The following is a 19,543-nucleotide window of genomic DNA, read 5'->3' on the forward strand; positions in this document are numbered from 1 at the left end:
GGGTTCTCTTGAACAAGGGAACTATCCTGCGGAAGAAAAGGAAGGTGTCCACAAGGACTCTTATTATAAGAAGAAAACGAACCAATGATGAAACGGGAGAAAGAATAGAAGAGTAGTTACCAAGGCGAGAGAAGAGGAATTAAAAAAAAACGAATCAACCACGAGATTGGAAGACTAAGGTAAGATAGCATTATCTACATTTATTGGAATGCCATCTTGTAAAAGAGAAAATCAATTAGTACCTAACAATTAGCAATCACAAACAGACTACCACATAAATCCTAATTCTACCCATCCTACCCTTCTCTCCAGTTTATTATTTAGAGGTCAAGTAATTTTTAAGTGGGGTGCACAAACGTGCGTCGGGAGCAATAGGCTCTGATACCAACTGTGACACCCTTAAATCTAGCCTTAAATAATTACGTAAATTCTACAGAAAAACTGGTAGGATATGTTTGTAATTGGTTCAACTAGCCAAAAACCTGTAATTTCAAAAAATTTTCTAAACCAATCACAACATTTCCAACATTCCCAGAAGCGGGTGCCAAAACCTGCAATGCTAATGAACTACTTTACATGCCATAGCTAAATAAGAAAATAGAATGATACAAACCAAAAATAGAAAAGGGAGACATATGTCCCTTCAAATTATATACAAAACCAAAAGGTAAAAGGTTTACTAATAGAATAGCCAAAACTAGGTCCAAGGTTCCTTGCTCACTAGCTCGTCTGTGACCCCAACAAAGCATCAACGACCTGTCAATCGCATTTTATACAAACACGAAAGCCACAATTCAGTGGGGAGTAACTTCGAGTCCTCCCAGCCACGAATCGTCAAAATTAATGTAACATGTAAACAATATGATAAACCATGTAATTATCATGTAATCTAACCTATGACCCCTAAACTGACCAAACTAAACTATCATGTGAATCATATAATGCAAATAGTAATCCAAACTTTATCAACTGTAACCGGCTTACATCTCACCTATTACAGTTCATAAAATCACCATACAAGAAAGGGCAATATATCAAAGACAGGCATAAGTTCTTAGTACGGTCAATAGTCACTTTGTAACTCGAGTCTATACCACGAGGTAGGGAAGGTAATCGAACCGGTATCTTGGCTCAGCGGTTAATATTAATAAAACATGGCCAAGAGACAACACAACCCTAGCCTAAAATCTGCGCAGACCTAGACATGCGGATACACACCACCGCACCCAAGACCCACAATTTTTCTAAAACAAAGTGAGTACCCTAAGGAGTCCACCAAAGGGTTGGCTAGTACTTAAGCTGACCCCTTACTATCAAAATAAGTAACTGAGGTCATGCCCCAACTTGGATATAAATCCACTAGTCAGGAACACAAAGGCTATCAAGCAGTGAACATATACTCGTCAAAGACTATAAAGACCTATCTATGATGAAGGCCGAAATACTCACCTAGGACCTAGTCCCACTAGTCCCAAATTGAACACTTTAGCCCACACCACACAAGACTCACCACACAAGTCAAGTAAGACACCCACTTAACCATAAGAGGGCAAAGAGTCCTACTTACCAACATAAATTCTAACATTCTATCATGTGAAAGGCTATATAAATGTCTATTCAGCATACAAATCCAACAGTATCCTCAATAAGTATTAAATACCAATTTTCAATTCTAACAATATTAACCATATGAAAGGCTTCAGGGAATCTAGGGCCGTTTCTACAATATAAGAAGCTACTTAAATCAACTAATTACACATGTGAGATAAAAATATAATGAATGGCCTAAAACAAGAAAAAGGCCGACTATCTAATTCATTCAAAATTTCATCCAACCGAATTTTTACCCGCAACCCCACCTGCGGCGACAGTGCGGGTTAAATTGCGGTGACCAATCACTCAATTGATCGACATCGAATCGATCAAAAAGGGATTAAGGCTCGATTTTCGACAATCATCAAAACATGGCAATTATTGCTATAAAATTTACCTTGAGCCTAATCATTACAATTTCATCTTATAAACTATCCTAACATGTGATAACTATCAATATAAGCTAAATTTTACCAATATAAGAATAATTTCTACTACTAGTATAGTTCAATTTAAAAGTGTACCCATATGTGACTTATACAACTCTAACATTAATTAACCCGAAATGACCAATATTGTACGAAAAACCGCGAAACAAGCACGGACCAACCCGGCCAACCCCAAGGCCGGCCGTGGGTCGCCGTGGGCTGTGCCGGCCTTTGGCCGTCACCCCTACACCACCATTTTTCCATTTTTGTTTAGTAAAAGACCGTCTGAACACTAATTAATCGTTCCCAATTCAACTTTGTTAATTTAAACTAACAAAAGGCATAAATTAAGCATGCATGCAACAAATTTTAACATGTGAAAACTACTACTCAAACAAAAATCACCAAACATACAAAAACAACAAAGCATGTGACGATCTTTCGTCGAGTAACTCGAAATATGTTACCTTAAGCTAGAAAATGAGCAATTAGCACCTTAAAACCCAAACCCTAACAACAACTAGCCGCTATCCTCGACAATATACGAGTCCCCAAACTCGTCCTCCAATTCTTCACCTAAATGAACAATAAAAACACAATAAATAAGCATGAACACCGAAATTTCCGAAAATTCATCTTAAAACAACTTCAAGAAAATTAAAATTAAAACATACTAGGTTGTAGATCTCGTCGAGGGGATTCCGGAAATATAAATTTTGCGAAAAACGGACTAGTAACGAAGAAATTATGATGAAAATGGTGTTTTGGTTGATGATTATGATAGAATGACGATGGAGATGATGATGGAAAGAAAAATCAGAAAAAAAAATGAAGGGGAAAGGGGTGTGGTCCGCGGGAAAGGAGAGAAAGAAAGGAAAGAGCGGGTTTGAGTCGGGATTTTTCGAGTCGGTTTTGACTCGTTTCGATAATAATTAAAACCGTAGGTCAAATGCAAATTCCGACAAGACCAAAGTTCTTAAACACGAGATTACAAGAAAATTGAATACTCATACGACCCATTTCCAAATTCGTTTACCCAACGTTCAAAAGAATTGTCATTTTCCCCCCGATACGCCCTTATTTCGAAATAAAAAGTTTTACACGGTTTAAACTATTTTTAAACATTTCGAAACTATCAAAATAAATACTTTTCTTCAAAATATAATAAAATTATATTCCTTTGAATTATTTTTACTTTAAATACTTAAATATCAACTTTTATTTGATTAATAAATTATTTCCGAAATATATTAACGGTCCAAAATTACGGGGCGTTACAATGCCCATATGAGGAAAGATGGTGCATATGGGGAGCTATTTTTCCACCTTTGCGGATGCTCTAACGACTTTAATGGGATGTCCAATGGTGACTATGCTTTTTATACCTTGCCTTTGACACAACAATAATGTAATAAGGTTGCATTCCAAGTCCCAAGTAGAACCGTTCAAATAAAGTTACTCCCTCCAATTCACTGTTTTCTTCCCTATTTCCTTAAACGGATTATTCAGGTTTTCTTCCCCTTTCTTATTTTGGAAACTTTTTACTCTTATTTTATTCATTTATTTCTCCATTATCAAACCCCACCTAACTTTTACTCTTATTTTATTCATCCCTCTCTCCTCTCACCATACCCCACATAACTCACAATTCCTTATTTAATTCCTAATTATTCATTTCTCTCTCCAATCTACAAACCCCACCATCTTTCTTTATTCATTTTTTAACTCCCTCCTTAATTCTTGTGCCCCAAAACAAAGGGAAGAAAACACTGAATTGGAGGGAGTATATTGATAATAGTATGACTTATTTGACCAACTTCTCATAACTCCATTTAATATTAATGTCAAAGGACTTGAATGTTGTCCATGTTATGATCTAATACCACAAATGTTATTTCCCTGGTTTTATAGGTTTCAGACTTGGTACATTTACACATGGGTGTGTTTATAAGAGCTTTATTGTAAAAATCAGCCTCAAAACGCTGCATGGTGAAGACCAAATAGTTGGTTTACAGAGAAGATTTCACTAAAAATCCAGAAAAGTAATAAAATAGGAGTAAAAGAGTTGTGTGGGGTTTAGTGATAGGAGAGAAAGTTAAGAGGATACTTGACAAAAGATAGGGTTTGGAATTATTGTGTGTTAATTGTATTGACTGCATAACGATACATTATATACTCATACAACCCTAATCGGTTTAGGAAACCATATCGACCCATATAACATATTTACCATAAAACAAGATATCCAACTCATTTACTACGACTACCATATAATACAATATATTCCGTAACACCCCCCCTCAAGTCGGAGCGTGGGGATCAAACACGCCGGACTTGGACAATAAAAACTCAAACTGACGACCACCAAGAGCTTTCGTGAGAATATCAGCAACCTGTTCAGACGTATGAACATACGAGGGGCAAATAACACCATCATTAATAGCGTCGCGTACAAGATGACAATCCACTTCAATATGCTTCGTACGCTCGTGAAACACTGGATTACGAGCAATAGACAACGCTGACTGACTATCACAAAACAATACAGCTGGCCGAGCAACTGGAATACGGAGAAAACGAAATAAACAACGCAGCCACTTAACCTCAAAAGTAGCAGCTGCCATCGCACGATACTCAGCCTCAGCAGATGAACACGCCACTGTAGGCTGTTTCTTCGTCTTCCAAGAAATCGGACAGCCACCCGTAAACGCAAAAATAAGTTTGTTAAAGAACGACGAGAAAGAGGACAACTCGCATAATCCGCATCACAATAAATAGACAACTCCAAATTATTGTTGATGCGAAACAAAAGACCCTGACCAGGACACTTCTTCAAATAACGAACGACTCATTAAAGCGAAGATGCCGTGAGACAAAGCGCATGCTGCGCATAAAAGTAGACAAAATATGAACAGGGTAAGACAAACTCTGGCCGGGTGATAGTAAGATAAATAAGACGACCAACCAAACGACGATACTTCTCCGGCTCAGTTAGCAACTCATCATTAGCCAATGCCAACCGATGATTTTGTTCCATTGGAACGTTTTCTGGCTTTCCACCAATAATACCCGTCTCGGATAAAATATCAAGAGCGTATTTTCGTTGACACACAAAAATACCAGTCGAATTCCGGGCAACCTCAATACCCAAGAAATATTTCAGGGCTCCAAGATCCTTCATATGAAAACACGTATTCAAATATTCTTTTACCCGGACAACAAGAGAATTATCATTACCACCAAGAACCAAATCATCAACATACACCAGAATGTAAACAACAGCATTACCTTTGGCATAGCAAAATAATGAGTAATCGGATAGACATTGCACAAAGCCAAACGCGACAAGAGCAGCGGATAACTTAGCAAACCAACAGCGCGGAGCCTGACGCAGCCCATACAAAGATTTCTTTAACTTACACACTTTACCTGGTGTGTCGGTCGAGTATCCAAGAGGGAGACGCATGTATACTTCCTCCTCCAAATCCCCGTGTAAAAAAGCGTTGTGCACATCCATCTGATGCAACTCCCAACGACCAGCAGCTGCAAGGGCTAAAAAAACACGAACTGTCACCATCTTAGCAGTAGGAGCAAAAGTTTCATAATAATCAATCCCAGCTTCCTGTTTGTTACCAAGGATAACCAAACGCGCCTTATATCTCTCAACGGAACCATCAACACGTAGCTTCACCTTATACACCCATTTATTACCGATTACTTTCTTACCAGAAGGAGAGTCAACAATCTCCCACGTGCCGTTCCGAACCAGAGCATCCACCTCGGCCTGCATGGCCTGACGCCACTTTTCACTCCTCACTGCTTCACGAAAAGACTTAGGCTCGACATTATCATCAAGGTTAGTCAGAAAACAACGATGCAAAACTGAAAACTGATTATACTTTACATAATGTGCTAAAGGATAAGGCATACCTGACGAAGATGAGACATTCGAGCAAGACAGACGATCATGACCTTCAACGGGTTCAACAACACGTGCTGCACCTGTAACATACTCACTCTCATCATATCTTGACCATGGAACATGAGGCCGCTTGCCCCGACCCAATTCACCCTCAACTTCGTCCGCACCACCATCACTCGGACCCGCATCACCACTACCATGCTCGAGTTCCTGCGTGGTCTCAATCACGTCACCTCCAGGCACCCCCCCGAAGTCACTGACTCGTCACCCGAGGGCCTACTAACAGCCGGTCCATCACCCAACAATATTTCCTCATCATACACCACATCATCATACACCTCGTCATTCTTTCCAATATTTCGAGACAACAAAGAATCAGAGGCACGAAACGGAAATTCCGTCCCATCAAAAACTACATCTCGTGACACAAAAAATTCTTTAGATTCCATATCATAGATTTCCCATCCCTTTTTACCAAAAGGATACCCTACAAATACACAACGATGACTACGGGAAGCAAATTTATCACCGTCACGACGAGAATGCTTCACAAAACAGAGACATCCAAACACACGGATATTATCATAAATTGGCGGTTTGCCAAACAATATTTCAAATGGCGTCTTTCCATTTAACAAAACAGACGGGGTGCGATTTATTAAATATCCTGCAGTTAACGCGCATTCACCCAAAAAACTGACAGGTAAACCCGACTCAAAACGAAGAGCACGAGCAACATTCAAAATATGACGATGTTTTCTCTCTACCCTCCCGTTTTGTTGTGAAGTTCCGACACAAGTGGTTTGATGCATTATCCCTTGTTCAGCAAAAAATGACTTTAAACAAGTAAATTCTGTTCCATTATCCGTACGAATAATTTTAACATCAGTGTTAAATTGACGTCTCACCATGGCAACAAAATTTTTCAAGAACTGTGACACTTCACTCTTTGCTTTAATAAGATATACCCATACGACACGAGAAAAATCATCCACTATTGTCAGAAAGTAACGACTACCACAAGAAGAGGGCGTACGATAATCACCCCACAAATCACAATGAATCAACTCAAAATTACCAGTAGCTTTATTATTACTAACAACAAATTTCTCACGCGTTTGTTTGGCACGATAACAAATTTCACACAGCTTACTATCATGACTATTATTCTTATGACTAATAAACGGTAAATACTGCACTATTTTCTTGGAAGGATGACCCAATCTACGATGCCATATACCAACCTCATCACCCCGCTTCTGTGACCCATACGCACGTGCTGTTGAACCACGAAGCAGATACAACCGGCCGCATTGCTCAAGCATACCAATCTTCGTCTTCGATGCGCGGTCCTGTATAACACAAGATGAATTAGTAAACTGAACAGTACAGTCAAGATCGTTGCTTAACTGATAAACCGAAATAAGATTACACTCAAACTCGGGAACAAAGAGCACAATATTCAAAACAATTTTGCCTCCTAATTCGACTTTTCCTTCTTCGACGGCCTGTGACGATTTTCCATTCGGTAAAGTCACTGGACATGGTTTAATTTTACATACATCCTTCAATAAATGCCTACTACCTGTCATATGATGGGTAGCACCCGAATCTAATAGCCAAAGTACATCATTATCATTCTTACCAGACATCCGAGAACTCGAGGCACTCGCATTATTAGCTTTGGCATTATTTACGTATGCATCCCACTGCTCCTTAGGCACACTAACGAACTGCTCTTTATTCTCCGTCGTCTCATCACTTCCTTGTGCATGATTTGCTCCACCACGACCAACACCATAACCGCGACCTCGACCTCCACCGCGTCCACCACCATAGCTCTGCCTGGTTCGCTCCTTCCATCCCTTAGGATACCCAATTATATCAAAACACTTTTCTTTGAGATGCCCCCACCTGTTGCACTTCTCACAGCGAGGACGACCATCATTATCCGAGTCCATCGACCGTGAATTAAAGCAGACATTGTTGGCTGTTTTCGCGACAAAGCCAATAGGCTCGGACCTGCTATCACCACGGGAACCAGAGCTGCTTCCAGTGTTGACTCCATGCACCCCTTCTTCTTGAACAATAGCAGCATAGGCGCGGTTGAGGGACGGAAGAGGTTCCTGCATCAACAAATTGGAACGAACAGTATTGTACTGAGGATCGAGTCCCATAAGAAAATCGTGCACCTTGCCTTCATCACGCTTCTTATCCAATTTGCCTTTAATGTTGCACTTGCAACCACGACATTCACATGTGGGATTTCGATCGTATTTATCGAGTTCATCCCACAATTTCTTCAAGCGACCATAGTACTCGGACACGAGCTCCTTCTCATTCTGCCTACACGACTTGATGGAGCCTTTGACACGGTGAAGCTTCGGTCCATTACTCTCATTGAACCGTTGTTCAATATCTTCCCACAAAACTCTTGCATCATCGACATACGTTATCGTTGAACCCAACCCGGGTTCGATAACATTGAAAATCCAATTGACGATCATTGCGTTTACCATGTACCAATCTTCACACTCCTCCGACGTATCACTGGGCTTCTTGATAGTACCATCAATGAATCCCGTCTTCTTCCTGGCACGTAGGGCACCACGCAACTTCACAGACCACTCGTCGTAATTATCACCATTCAACATGACTTGTACGACTTTATCACCGAGTTTATCGCCTGGCCCTAGGAAGTAAGGACTAATGGAGGTTTTCTTGTCTGATTTGGACGCATCTCCGTCTTTCGTCATACTTTTTTTTTTTTGATTAAGAAAGGGTAAAACCCGGCGACCTACAGCGAGTAGAGTCCCAAATAAAAGTTCACAAGAAAACCGGAAAAAAAAAACAAGTGATAGTCTTCTGATACCAAGTTAAGAGGATACTTGACAAAAGATAGGGTTTGGAATTATTGTGTGTTAATTGTATTGACTGCATAACGATACATTATATACTCATACAACCCTAATCGGTTTAGGAAACCATATCGACCCATATAACATATTTACCATAAAACAAGATATCCAACTCATTTACTACGACTACCATATAATACAATATATTCCGTAACAGAGAAGAATGAATAAAATAAGAGTAAAAGTTTCTAAAAATAGAAAGGGGAACATTAGTTGAATAATCCGTTTCGGGAAAGAGGGAACATTATAGTGTCTGGGAGGGAGTATATAGGAGTATAAAAGTATGTTACAAGATGGTAGAGTCTACTACAGCTCTTTATTTAATTTGTTCCCTTTGTTAGCTAATGTTTCTTTTGTTACCCTTAATTATTCAAGGTTTGTAGAGATAATGACTTGGTAAGTGGTAACTGATAAAATCAACCTTGCATTTCATGATTCAGCAGTTGTGCTTACTTAAAGTGGCTAGAAATTGGGTGTGGAAATGCATAAGTCTCTCTTTTGAGGATATATCCGTCATACGTTTGCGACGGGTCAAATAATACTCATGTGGATAGATAAGACAAAACAAATTGCTACTTCCTAGACATTTTGCTTTTGTTTTATCTATCCCACAAGGATATGCCCGTCACAAATAAGAATCTGTGGTGGAAATGAGTCAAGAAATATGCCAAGTAGGGAATTGGATATAGACAATGAAAAATTAGTGGGCTCATGTATGAAATACAAAACAACATTTTGTGGGTTAGAATTTTGGTATATGTGGATTTTTGGGGACCTATTGTACAAAGCGTCTTGCTTGTGACGGGCTAATCCCGTCACAAGCTTGTGACTTCTCACAAAAAGGGAGAGGGGACAAGGTGGGGCACCCCCCATGTGCTTCCCACTCAATTCTCAATGAGTATTTTGTGAGAGAAAACGGTATCCGTCACAAGCTTGTGACGGATATTGTCCGTCTTCAATGAGATTTTGTGCCTATTGTAATCCGGAGGATCATGATATTGATTATTGTTATTATATCTAGATGTGAGACTAGGTTATAAAGCAATTTGAGCAATTTAAACTCAATAACTACGCTTCAAAACTACTAATATCACTTTATATGATTTACAATTTACACGCCCTTAACATTAGAATATTAGATGTGTTTAGATGTTGTCAAAAAGCAAACAAAAATATCAGAAACATGCACCAAAGACGGACCCGTGGATTTCACGGCAATTAAACTAGTTGAATGTTTAAAAACTAAACTATATACTGACAAAATAAAAAGTAAATGTCTTAACTAGACCTGAGAAATGGGTCGGGTTATTTGAATCGGAAATCCGAGTAAAATTAATTTTGTCGGGTCTAATCATCAATTCGCAAAGTTTTAATAAAATACTTGCGAATTGATGATCTTCAGCTAATCAAGATATAGAATGATACGGTCTAAATTGATGGGTCAATTTGAGTACACGTCGCCTATGGTCGAGGGGAAGAGTTACGGAAACAACCAGTCTAGACGGTCTCCTATCGACATCCTCGACCGGCCTACTCGAACCTGCATACGTGGAGTCTTGTTTTACGCATGGTAGTAATTTATGCGCAACTATATCATATTCATGGTCCACGACTCCACGTGATGGTCTTCTTTTATTTGATAAAAAGCTTTAAAGTTGCAACAAATATGGCATTAGTAAATGTTTTAAGTTTTTTCATTTTTTGGCTATAATTCATTATAAAATTAATGTTTCTAAATCCCAAGTCTACAATAAAAGTATAAAACATAGGCACAAATGCACTATGTAACCACCCAGTTACAAGAGTACAATAGGATGGCCTAAGCAAGTAAGCAGTAAGCATGGTGGTTTTGACGTTAATTTTTTTCCAATTAATAACCGTAGTTTATAAAATTGATTCGCTTAAATACAAATTCTTATTTACAATAATTATATGTGAAAATAATTTAAGTGGTGATGTACGTCATAATCATATATTTATATTAATATTAACTTTCACATTTCAAACACTCAAACAAACACACACACAAAAATGTAAATTTACTGCTCAGTATTCTTTTTTTATTATTATTAAAATGAAGGGGTAAATTTCGAGATTTACGGCGAATAGAGTCCCACACAAGTTAACAAACAAGTTAACAAAAAAGAACAACAAATAAAACAAACAAACCATTATTTAGAATGGAAAAGTCATGATAGCCCACTCATTTTAGCATACCAAATTTTGAACACAAAAGAGACAATTAATTTTGGAAAAAAAAAGAAGACAATTGAATTGAGGGAATAATATCTAGGGCCGTAACAAATAAAATTGGAGGCGTAATTTAGGAATTACACTACCGAGAAAATTTGAGTTATTTTATTGGAAATATAATTAGATCTGATAAATAGGTTAACCGAGTCGAGCTCGGTTTTGGTCGGGTCGGGCCGAGTTATTTTAGGTTCGGCTCATTTTCAGATCAGATACTATCAAGTTATTATGGATAATAATTAGTTTGTAACAATAAATTTTCGGTGCCGGGTTATTGTGGATTGGGTCAATTCGGGTTTTAGGTCAAGGTTCGAATTTTTAATTCAGGTGCCAGGTCAATTTTAGTTTTTAGCAGGTCCGGGTATAATCACGTGAAAAAAGAGAAGAAATTCGGGGTGGGTGGGTCATGTACTAATTCTTTGAGGCTTCCATTCCTAGTCTAATTTGGTAAAGGACAATAAGCCACATATCCAAATGGATTATTTCACAGGAATAATCCATCCTATTGCTGTCTCACCTATATTAATCCATTCTTTACATTATCTCACATTAATCCTACCTATTCCACGACTTTCTTTGTTTGCACTTAATCACTTAAGTGACCTGCTAATTCCGGTCCATTTCTTTTTTTTGCCTTTATATTTTGCCCTTCTTCTTCTTATTCATTACTTCATCCCCTACATACTCCTCCTGTCCTCTATCGCCAACTACTAAACACAACCACCAAGCTACTGAACCCGCCACCCTATCAGCAATACCAACACCCACAAACACCAAGAACCATCGCCAAACAACCATCCCCAAACACCTTATAGCAGCACCATCACCAGACACCAAACACAAAGAATTGGAGGGGAAAATTGGGGTTGTTGAGGATGGAGTCGATGAATTGGAGCGAAAAATTGAGGATTTGGAAGTTGATAGCGAAGAGTTGGGGGAAATTGGGGCGGTTGAGGATGAAGTTGATGAATTGGAGCGAAAAATGGAAGATTTGGAAGTTGATGGTGAAGAATTGGTGGGGGAAATTGGGGTGGTTGAGGATGGAGATGAATTGGAGCGGAAAATGGAGGATTTGGAATTCGATGGTGAAGAATTGGAGGGGAAAATCGAGGAGGTTCTGGAGAGTGTAAAGTTGGATGAAGTTGATGAAGAAATTGAGGAAGTAGCTAATGAATTGGAGCGAAAATGGGAGGATTTAGAAGTTGATAGTGTAGAATTGGAGCGAAAAATGGAGGAATATGACGGTGGTGTTCAAGAGGAGACTGAGGAAATTGACGAGGGTGTTGAAAACAGTGAAGAAGCAGAGGTAGAACAAGGCATTGAGGTTTGCGAAGCGAAGGAAATCAGAGATGAAACAGTGGAAAGGCAGAATACTGAGGTACTGAAGATGGAGGAACTCGTCACGAAATCTGAAGAAAACAACAACTTGATGAAGGTTTTGCGGGATTTAATCAATTTCGAATCAATTTGCTATTAATGGTGAATTTTTCCGGGTTTCATCAATTTCAGATTTCCCAAATTCGCCAAAAAAGTTAAGGGTTTTTGGTGAAGAATGAAAATTTTGTTAATGAAATGATAAAGTGTATATTGTATTATGTTAATGAATGATGAAGAATGAAGAATATATTAATGGAATGTTGTGTTTCATGAATGATGAAGAATGAATGAAGATGACATTGACGGCAGAGGAGAGGTGAGAGAGATGAAGGTAAGAAAATAAAATTTTAGTTCATTTAACAAGGGTTTACCTGTTTAACAGGTAGCCCTTCACTTAGGTGTAAAATGGGAAGGTCGTTGAATAGGTAGGATTAATGTGAGATAATGTAAGGGATGGATTAATATAGGTGGGACAGCAATAGGATGGATTATTCATGTGAAATAATCCTATCCAAATATCCAAAACAGATCAATGATTCCTCAAAAAAAAAAACAGATCAATGACAACAAAGAGAACCAAATCAGTTTAGGGTGAGATTATCAATCAGACTTTTCAAAGTCTTAAGACTCTGTCATATCAGCTTTCCACTAACTTTTATTATTTTTTTATTGTTCAGACTCATCTCAAGACTCACCTCAGACTCTACTTTTTCACTCCACTTTATTTTTTTAACAAAAAAAAGGACACATGTTGTTCATCCATTGGATAATTTTTCTTTAAGGTGGGGTCAAAACTCACCCAAAGCCTTAAGTTGAGTCTTGGATTTCTAAGACTCAACTTAAGACTTTGTTAAGACTATGGTAAATTATTGGTAGTCTTGAGTGAGTCTTATCTCAAGACTTACCAAAATCTTGTCTCAAGACTAACAATAATCTTACCCTTAGTTCTACTTTTTAGCTTAGTGACACAAGCAAGGAAGTGAAAAATTCACCTTTTTTTTTCTTAGGTTTACAAAGACTCTAGAAATTGCCCTGGACTCTAAAAGAAAAGAGAATTGTTAGTTGCAATTCAACAACATTTATCTTTCCCCGCTTAAGAAGTGTCATCTTCGTGTTTTTACTGAGACAGTTTGTAATGTTAGTTACGTTAGTTGGTTATCTACAGGTCTAGGGGCCTATAGTTCCCTCCGATTTGCTTTATAACTAGTTTTATTTTATTTAAGAAAGTTAATCGTTGTCAAAAGAAATGTAGCATACTCCTTGCCAGGGGTACCATTGTTTACGATACAAAAATGCTTGAGCGATCGCGATCCTACGATTCTATTCTGGATGTAGAATCTAACGACCCTGTTCATTTAAAAAATTTGCAAAGGCAAAATCATAATATAATCCAACGGTTCGGTATTTATCGTAAAAGAATAAATATTTACTTTTATATATATTGACATTTTAAAACCTAGAATTTGTATGAGATGTACAAACATATTCATACACCGATACTAAAACGATTAATTATCAATATTTTATGGACAAATATTAACAAATATATGTTTTTACCAAATAAAAAAGGGTTCTGTTTTGTCACATACGGATTAACGATCCGATTTTACCTGTTCGATCAATCCAAAGTAAAATCTCGATCCTACCTAACTCCACCAATCCAAAGTAAATCCCAATCCTAAAAACATTGCTCCCTACAACTCAACAATGTTTATACTTCTACTCTTTTGTAAGGAATATTTTAATCAAATGAAACAATCTATCGAGTCAATGGTAGTTAACAAGACCCCAAAAGTTTGATCACACCGTTAAGGCCTCCCTTTCAATTATCAACTGAATGATTCATGCACGTAGAAGTATAGTCAAAGTAGCCAGAATGATGGAAGTCCAAATCAAAAAAAGGCCAAAATACCAACCCAACATGCAGCCCAAACAGTATTTCCCTTTTGCAGAAGCATAATATGATGCATCAGACTTCAGACCCCCTCATTTTCGTTGAAGCCTTCAGATGTGGACTATTTTAAAATGGTCATATATGACCCGTCTGAATCACATTCAGACGAAAATGATTGTCTGAAATGAGACATAGAAACACCAAATACTTTAGCTTTATTCATCTTTGGTACACAAAATTCACGATTTTGGTCTTCAATCCGGTCCAATTTGGACTGAACTGGTTCGGCCTTGGACTATGCTCACCCGTACATACAATTGAAATAGTTACACTTGAATTAGTACAGTCAGAAAAATGAAAAAAAAAAGCAAGTATATGTGCTTTTCATGACTATTTCTTCATTTATGAATCTTCATTTGTTCTAATTCTAGCTTACGAATTTATTTTAATTGCGAATAGTACTTATATTGATTTCAGGTTGGTCTCAAGTACAATGAATCTGTTGTAGTCAGGATAACAGGCTGTCCGAACGGATGTGCTCGTCCCTACATGGCTGAGCTTGGGCTTGTTGGTGATGGCCCCAACAGTTAGCAGGTTAGCTAAGGAATCCTTGGGTGATTTCAGTAACCGCTTGGTTAGTCCTCGACTAACATGTAGAAATCAAAATTTGTTTTTTTTACATGAATTGTAGTATACTAGTATGAGACTGTCTCATATATGAATACTGCAAATTAATACTGCAGTGACGAGCGACTCCACTAAGAAGAGTTAAACCAGTAAAAAAAGGTGTTAAGGCACATAACCTGGCATTTTGCAGTACTAAGAGCGGCCTACAGCTCTCAACCAAGCTCTTGTATACTCTTCGATGATATCTCGTCTCTCATGGCACTAAGCAATCTTCGGTAAGGATTCAACCAAACTAACCCAACCTGGAAGTCAAGATGAACACAGAAATCATACTTTTAACATAGCATATGCAAGTTAATGAATCTGGACTACAATGCTTGTGGGATATGCTAAATGTGGCATACTAGATGAGGCACGAAAGCATTTTGATGAGATGGAGAGTAAAGATGTGGTGCTATGGAATGCCATGATTGGAGCATATGTTCAAGCCATGCATGGTAAGGAGGCTTTGATTTTGTTTAACGAGATTCTGGTAGCAAATATTATGCCTGAAAAGGTGACTATGATTCATTGCCTAACAGCTTGCTCATGGCTAGGAGCGCTTGCTGCTGGTAGTGGCATTTGGATTCATTGGTACATCAACAACAAGAAGCTACCTCTCAGTGTTTTCTTAGGCACTGCTTTGGTTGATATGTATGCCAAATGTTTCAGGAACTCCTGGTGAAAAATACCCTGACTTGGACTTCTATTATCGGAGGCCTAGCATTCACGGATTTGCAAATGACGCTTTATCACACTTTGACAAAATGGTTGAGTCTGGACTCAAGCCAGATGAAATTACATTCCTTGGCGTGCTAGCTGCTTGTTGACCTACTGGGCAGGGCTGGTAAGTTGGAAGAAGCAGAAGCGCTTATAAGGAGTATGCCTATGGCGCCAGGCACTAATCACTATTGTATGGGGTGCTTTGACAAAATGGTTGAGTCTGGACTCAAGCCAGATAAAATCACATTCCTTCATTACGGATGCAGTAATTTCCGTGGCATCTCAGGGTAAAGTCTACCTTGTTGTACTATCAGAATCAGGAAGCTTGTTTGTAGAAAAGATCATATAAAAGATCTTACTTAATCTATTATTAAAAGAGTACACTTGCTTTATTGACATAGAGTCCACTACTTTTGTACTAGGTTGTCCTTTGCATTGGTATGTGTAAGGCTTCCTTGCTTTGTCCACTGAGTGATGTGTTTTGTCCACTGTGTTCTCAAGTCAGTGACCAAGAATATATGTATCAGTCCGTGTACTTTCATTTTTCACACACAAGAAATACAAATCACATTGAATCTCCATGAATGCTCTCAACTACTTGGTTATGCTTATTCTGAAATTATGCTCAGTCTTCTACTTCCTGTTGCTTTAACTAAATGCAACATGGTATCAGAGCCTCAGGAATGAGGAGACTGATAACCATACCAAGGACGAGCATTTACTGATTTTCTAACATTTACTGAGATTCAACTAACTTTGTTCGAATCTTTGCCTATTTAAAGATCTGCTTACTCCAAGCAAAATCACACAACCATCCTCCCTTCTATCTTCAATCTTACACAAAGATTTCTTCAAACAAAACAATGAGTTTCAACAACAACATCATAGCAACTGACACAGCTGAAACAAATACCACCAACACAACTACAACTTCGTCCACTGCACCTTTTGTCATGGACCCCTCAGACCCTCTTTACCTTCACCCAGCTAAGAGTACCCATCCTGTGGTAGTTGACACTAAGCTCTCTGGTATTGAAAACTACCTTGAGTGGAAGAGACAGATGGAAATAGCCATCTGTACAAAAAGGAAGCTGGGATTCTTGACTGGAGTGGTAAAGAGGCCTGTGAATGATCCTTTGAAGGAAGCAGCCTGGGACACTTGCAACTCTCTTCTCATCACTTGGATTATGCACAATGTTGAGAAACAGATCAAGAGATCTGTAATGTATGTAAAAACTGCAAAGGAGATCTGGGACTACTTGCAAACCCAGTTCTCTGTCAGTAATGGAGCTAGGAAATTCAGGCTCAATAGAGAACTGGATGATCTCTCTCAGGGAGACAAATCCATAAGTGAGTACTTCACTGAACTGAGAATCTTATGGCAAAGCCTTGATGTCATGACTGACTGGCCACCTGTGACCCAAGTCACAGCTGAGATCAACACCTGGCTCATTGCTCAACACAAGGAGCAAAATGAAAGAAAACTCTTTCAGTTCTTGAATGGCCTGAATCATTCTTATGCCACCATGAGGAGTCATGTACTGATGATGTCCCCTCTTCCTTCTGTGGATGAAGCTGCTGCAATCTTTCAGCATGAAGAGGCACAAAGGAGGAACTACAAGTGCCTTGAGAAGGTGGAAAGTGACAACCTGGCCTTTTATGTTGGTCCAAAGGACTCTGAGACAACACCTGCAACACCTAAAGTTCCTACCTGCCCTCTCTGCACAAGGAAGGGCCATGCCAGGGAAAACTGCTGGAAAATAATTGGGTATCCTGATGACCATCCAGTCTCCAAGAGGTTTCCAGAGAAATCTCAATCTTATAAACTCAGAGCAGCTCAACATGGTTCAAGCAGCAAAGGATACAAAGCAGGAATGCACAAGGGAAAGCAACACTCCTATCCAAGGTTTGGAAAGACAACAAACATTGCTGTGGGTGATGAAGGCATGGGTGGCTCTATCACCTTAACCACACAACAGTTTGAGCAATTGATGAATAGCCAGAAAGGAAAAGGTACCAGCAACTATCCTGAAACTGAGGTTGAGATGGAGGTAAACTTTGCAGGTATGACTCCTCTGGCCTGTAACCATGTAACTAAATCTACTCATGAATGGATTGTAGACTCTGGTGCCTCAGATCATATGATATCTGATCTAACCTCCCTTGAAAACAAAAGAGAACTAAAAAGCAAACCAAAGATCAATCTACCAAATGGAGAAACAACTACTGTTTCTCACATAGGAACATATAAATTTGTTAATGGTCTCACACTAAATAATGTGTGCTTTGTTCCTGCTTTCAGACATAATCTCTTGTCTGTCCAAAAACTAACAAGGGATGAAAAATGCTATGTGGTGTTTTATGAAAATCTGTGTGTTATACAGGACTCACTTACCAGGAAGATTAGGGGGCTTGGAAGAGGAAACAAGGGTGTTTATTATCTACTAAATAAAGTTGTCAAACCACACCCTGAGTCTACAAATGGTTTAGTCAGAATGCACAATCCTGTGTCATGTAATGTTTCTCTACCTAGTCTAGATTTGAATCAAGGTCAAGTGTCAGGTGGCATAATTTTCAATCCTTGTAATGCACCTGATGATCATTGTACTGTTTTGCTTTCTATTAATGATAAGTCTCATGATATTTGGCACCTAAGGCTAGGACATGCTGCAGATGACAAACTGCAGCACATTCCTAGCATTTCAAATCTTGTTAAACAAAAATCCAGGCAAATTTGCATCACATGTTCAATGGCAAAACAAACTAGACTCCTTTTTCCCATAAGAAAAGAAAAAGCCACTGCCATATTTGACCTTATTCATGTTGATGTATGGGGACCTTACAGAAAAGAAACAAGGAACAAACATAGGTATTTTCAAACTCTTGTTGATGACCATTCTAGGGCTACTTGGGTTTATCTCATGAAACATAAGTCTGAAGTAGCTACTCTGTTGGTTCAGTTCTACAAATTTACCAAGAAGCAATTTGATAAAAGTATCAAAGTCCTAAGATCTGACAATGCTCTTGAACTCATAGAAGGGGACATCAAAAGCTTCATACTATCCAAAGGCATTTGGCAACAAACAAGTTGCATTGATACTCCACATCAAAATGGGGTCGTTGAAAGAAAACATAGGCATCTACTTGAGATAAGTAGAGCCATACGATTCAGTTCAGGGCTACCATTATCTTTTTGGGGTGACTGTGTCTTAACTGCAGCCTATATAATCAACAGACTTCCCACTGTCATACTGAATAACAAGTCACCCTATGAATTTCTGCTAAACAAAGCTCCAGATTATGCCATGATGAAAGTCTTTGGTTGTCTCGCAATGGTACACAACCCCACTAGAGACAAGGACAAGTTTTTGCCCAGAGGCATTCCCTGTGTATTCCTTGGATATCCTCTGTCTCAGAAGGGATATAGGGTCTATGACATCATCAAAAAGACTGTTTTTGTCTCTAGGGATGTGAAATTCTTTGAAACTGTTTTTCCTTGGAAGATCAAGAATTTTACTCAACTTATCCCAACTCTGCAAGCAGATGAATATCAACCTCCAATTCCCTCAAACATAGTGGATACACCAGTTCATCTTGACTACCTCAGTCCTGAAGCTCCCCTTAACACCCACTCTTCCTCAACTGATCCTGCTCCACATACTGATGCTCCTGCAACTGATCCTCAGATCACTAACACCAGACCAAGCAGAGACAGGAGGGCACCTGAATGGGCTAAGGACTACATCATTACCAATCCTGTCATGGCCCCCAC

The 19,543-nt window shown here is 38.7% G+C and overlaps 2 long non-coding RNA genes across 2 annotated transcripts; both read right to left on the minus strand.

Annotated features, from left to right (window-relative positions):
* Nucleotides 1-528: 528 nt before the first annotated feature.
* LOC141656239 (uncharacterized) lies at nucleotides 529-2,985 on the minus strand. The gene is made up of 3 exons (XR_012548441.1): nucleotides 2,696-2,985; nucleotides 2,489-2,597; nucleotides 529-756 (listed from the first exon to the last, which is right to left on the minus strand). It is a non-coding gene; the product is annotated as an uncharacterized LOC141656239 (long non-coding RNA).
* Nucleotides 2,986-14,038: 11,053 nt separating this feature from the next.
* LOC141656240 (uncharacterized) lies at nucleotides 14,039-16,092 on the minus strand. The gene is made up of 2 exons (XR_012548442.1): nucleotides 15,666-16,092; nucleotides 14,039-15,311 (listed from the first exon to the last, which is right to left on the minus strand). It is a non-coding gene; the product is annotated as an uncharacterized LOC141656240 (long non-coding RNA).
* Nucleotides 16,093-19,543: the final 3,451 nt, after the last annotated feature.

Source organism: Silene latifolia, chromosome 5, assembly GCF_048544455.1.
Source record: "Silene latifolia isolate original U9 population chromosome 5, ASM4854445v1, whole genome shotgun sequence".
Classification (NCBI taxonomy): domain Eukaryota; kingdom Viridiplantae; phylum Streptophyta; class Magnoliopsida; order Caryophyllales; family Caryophyllaceae; genus Silene; species Silene latifolia.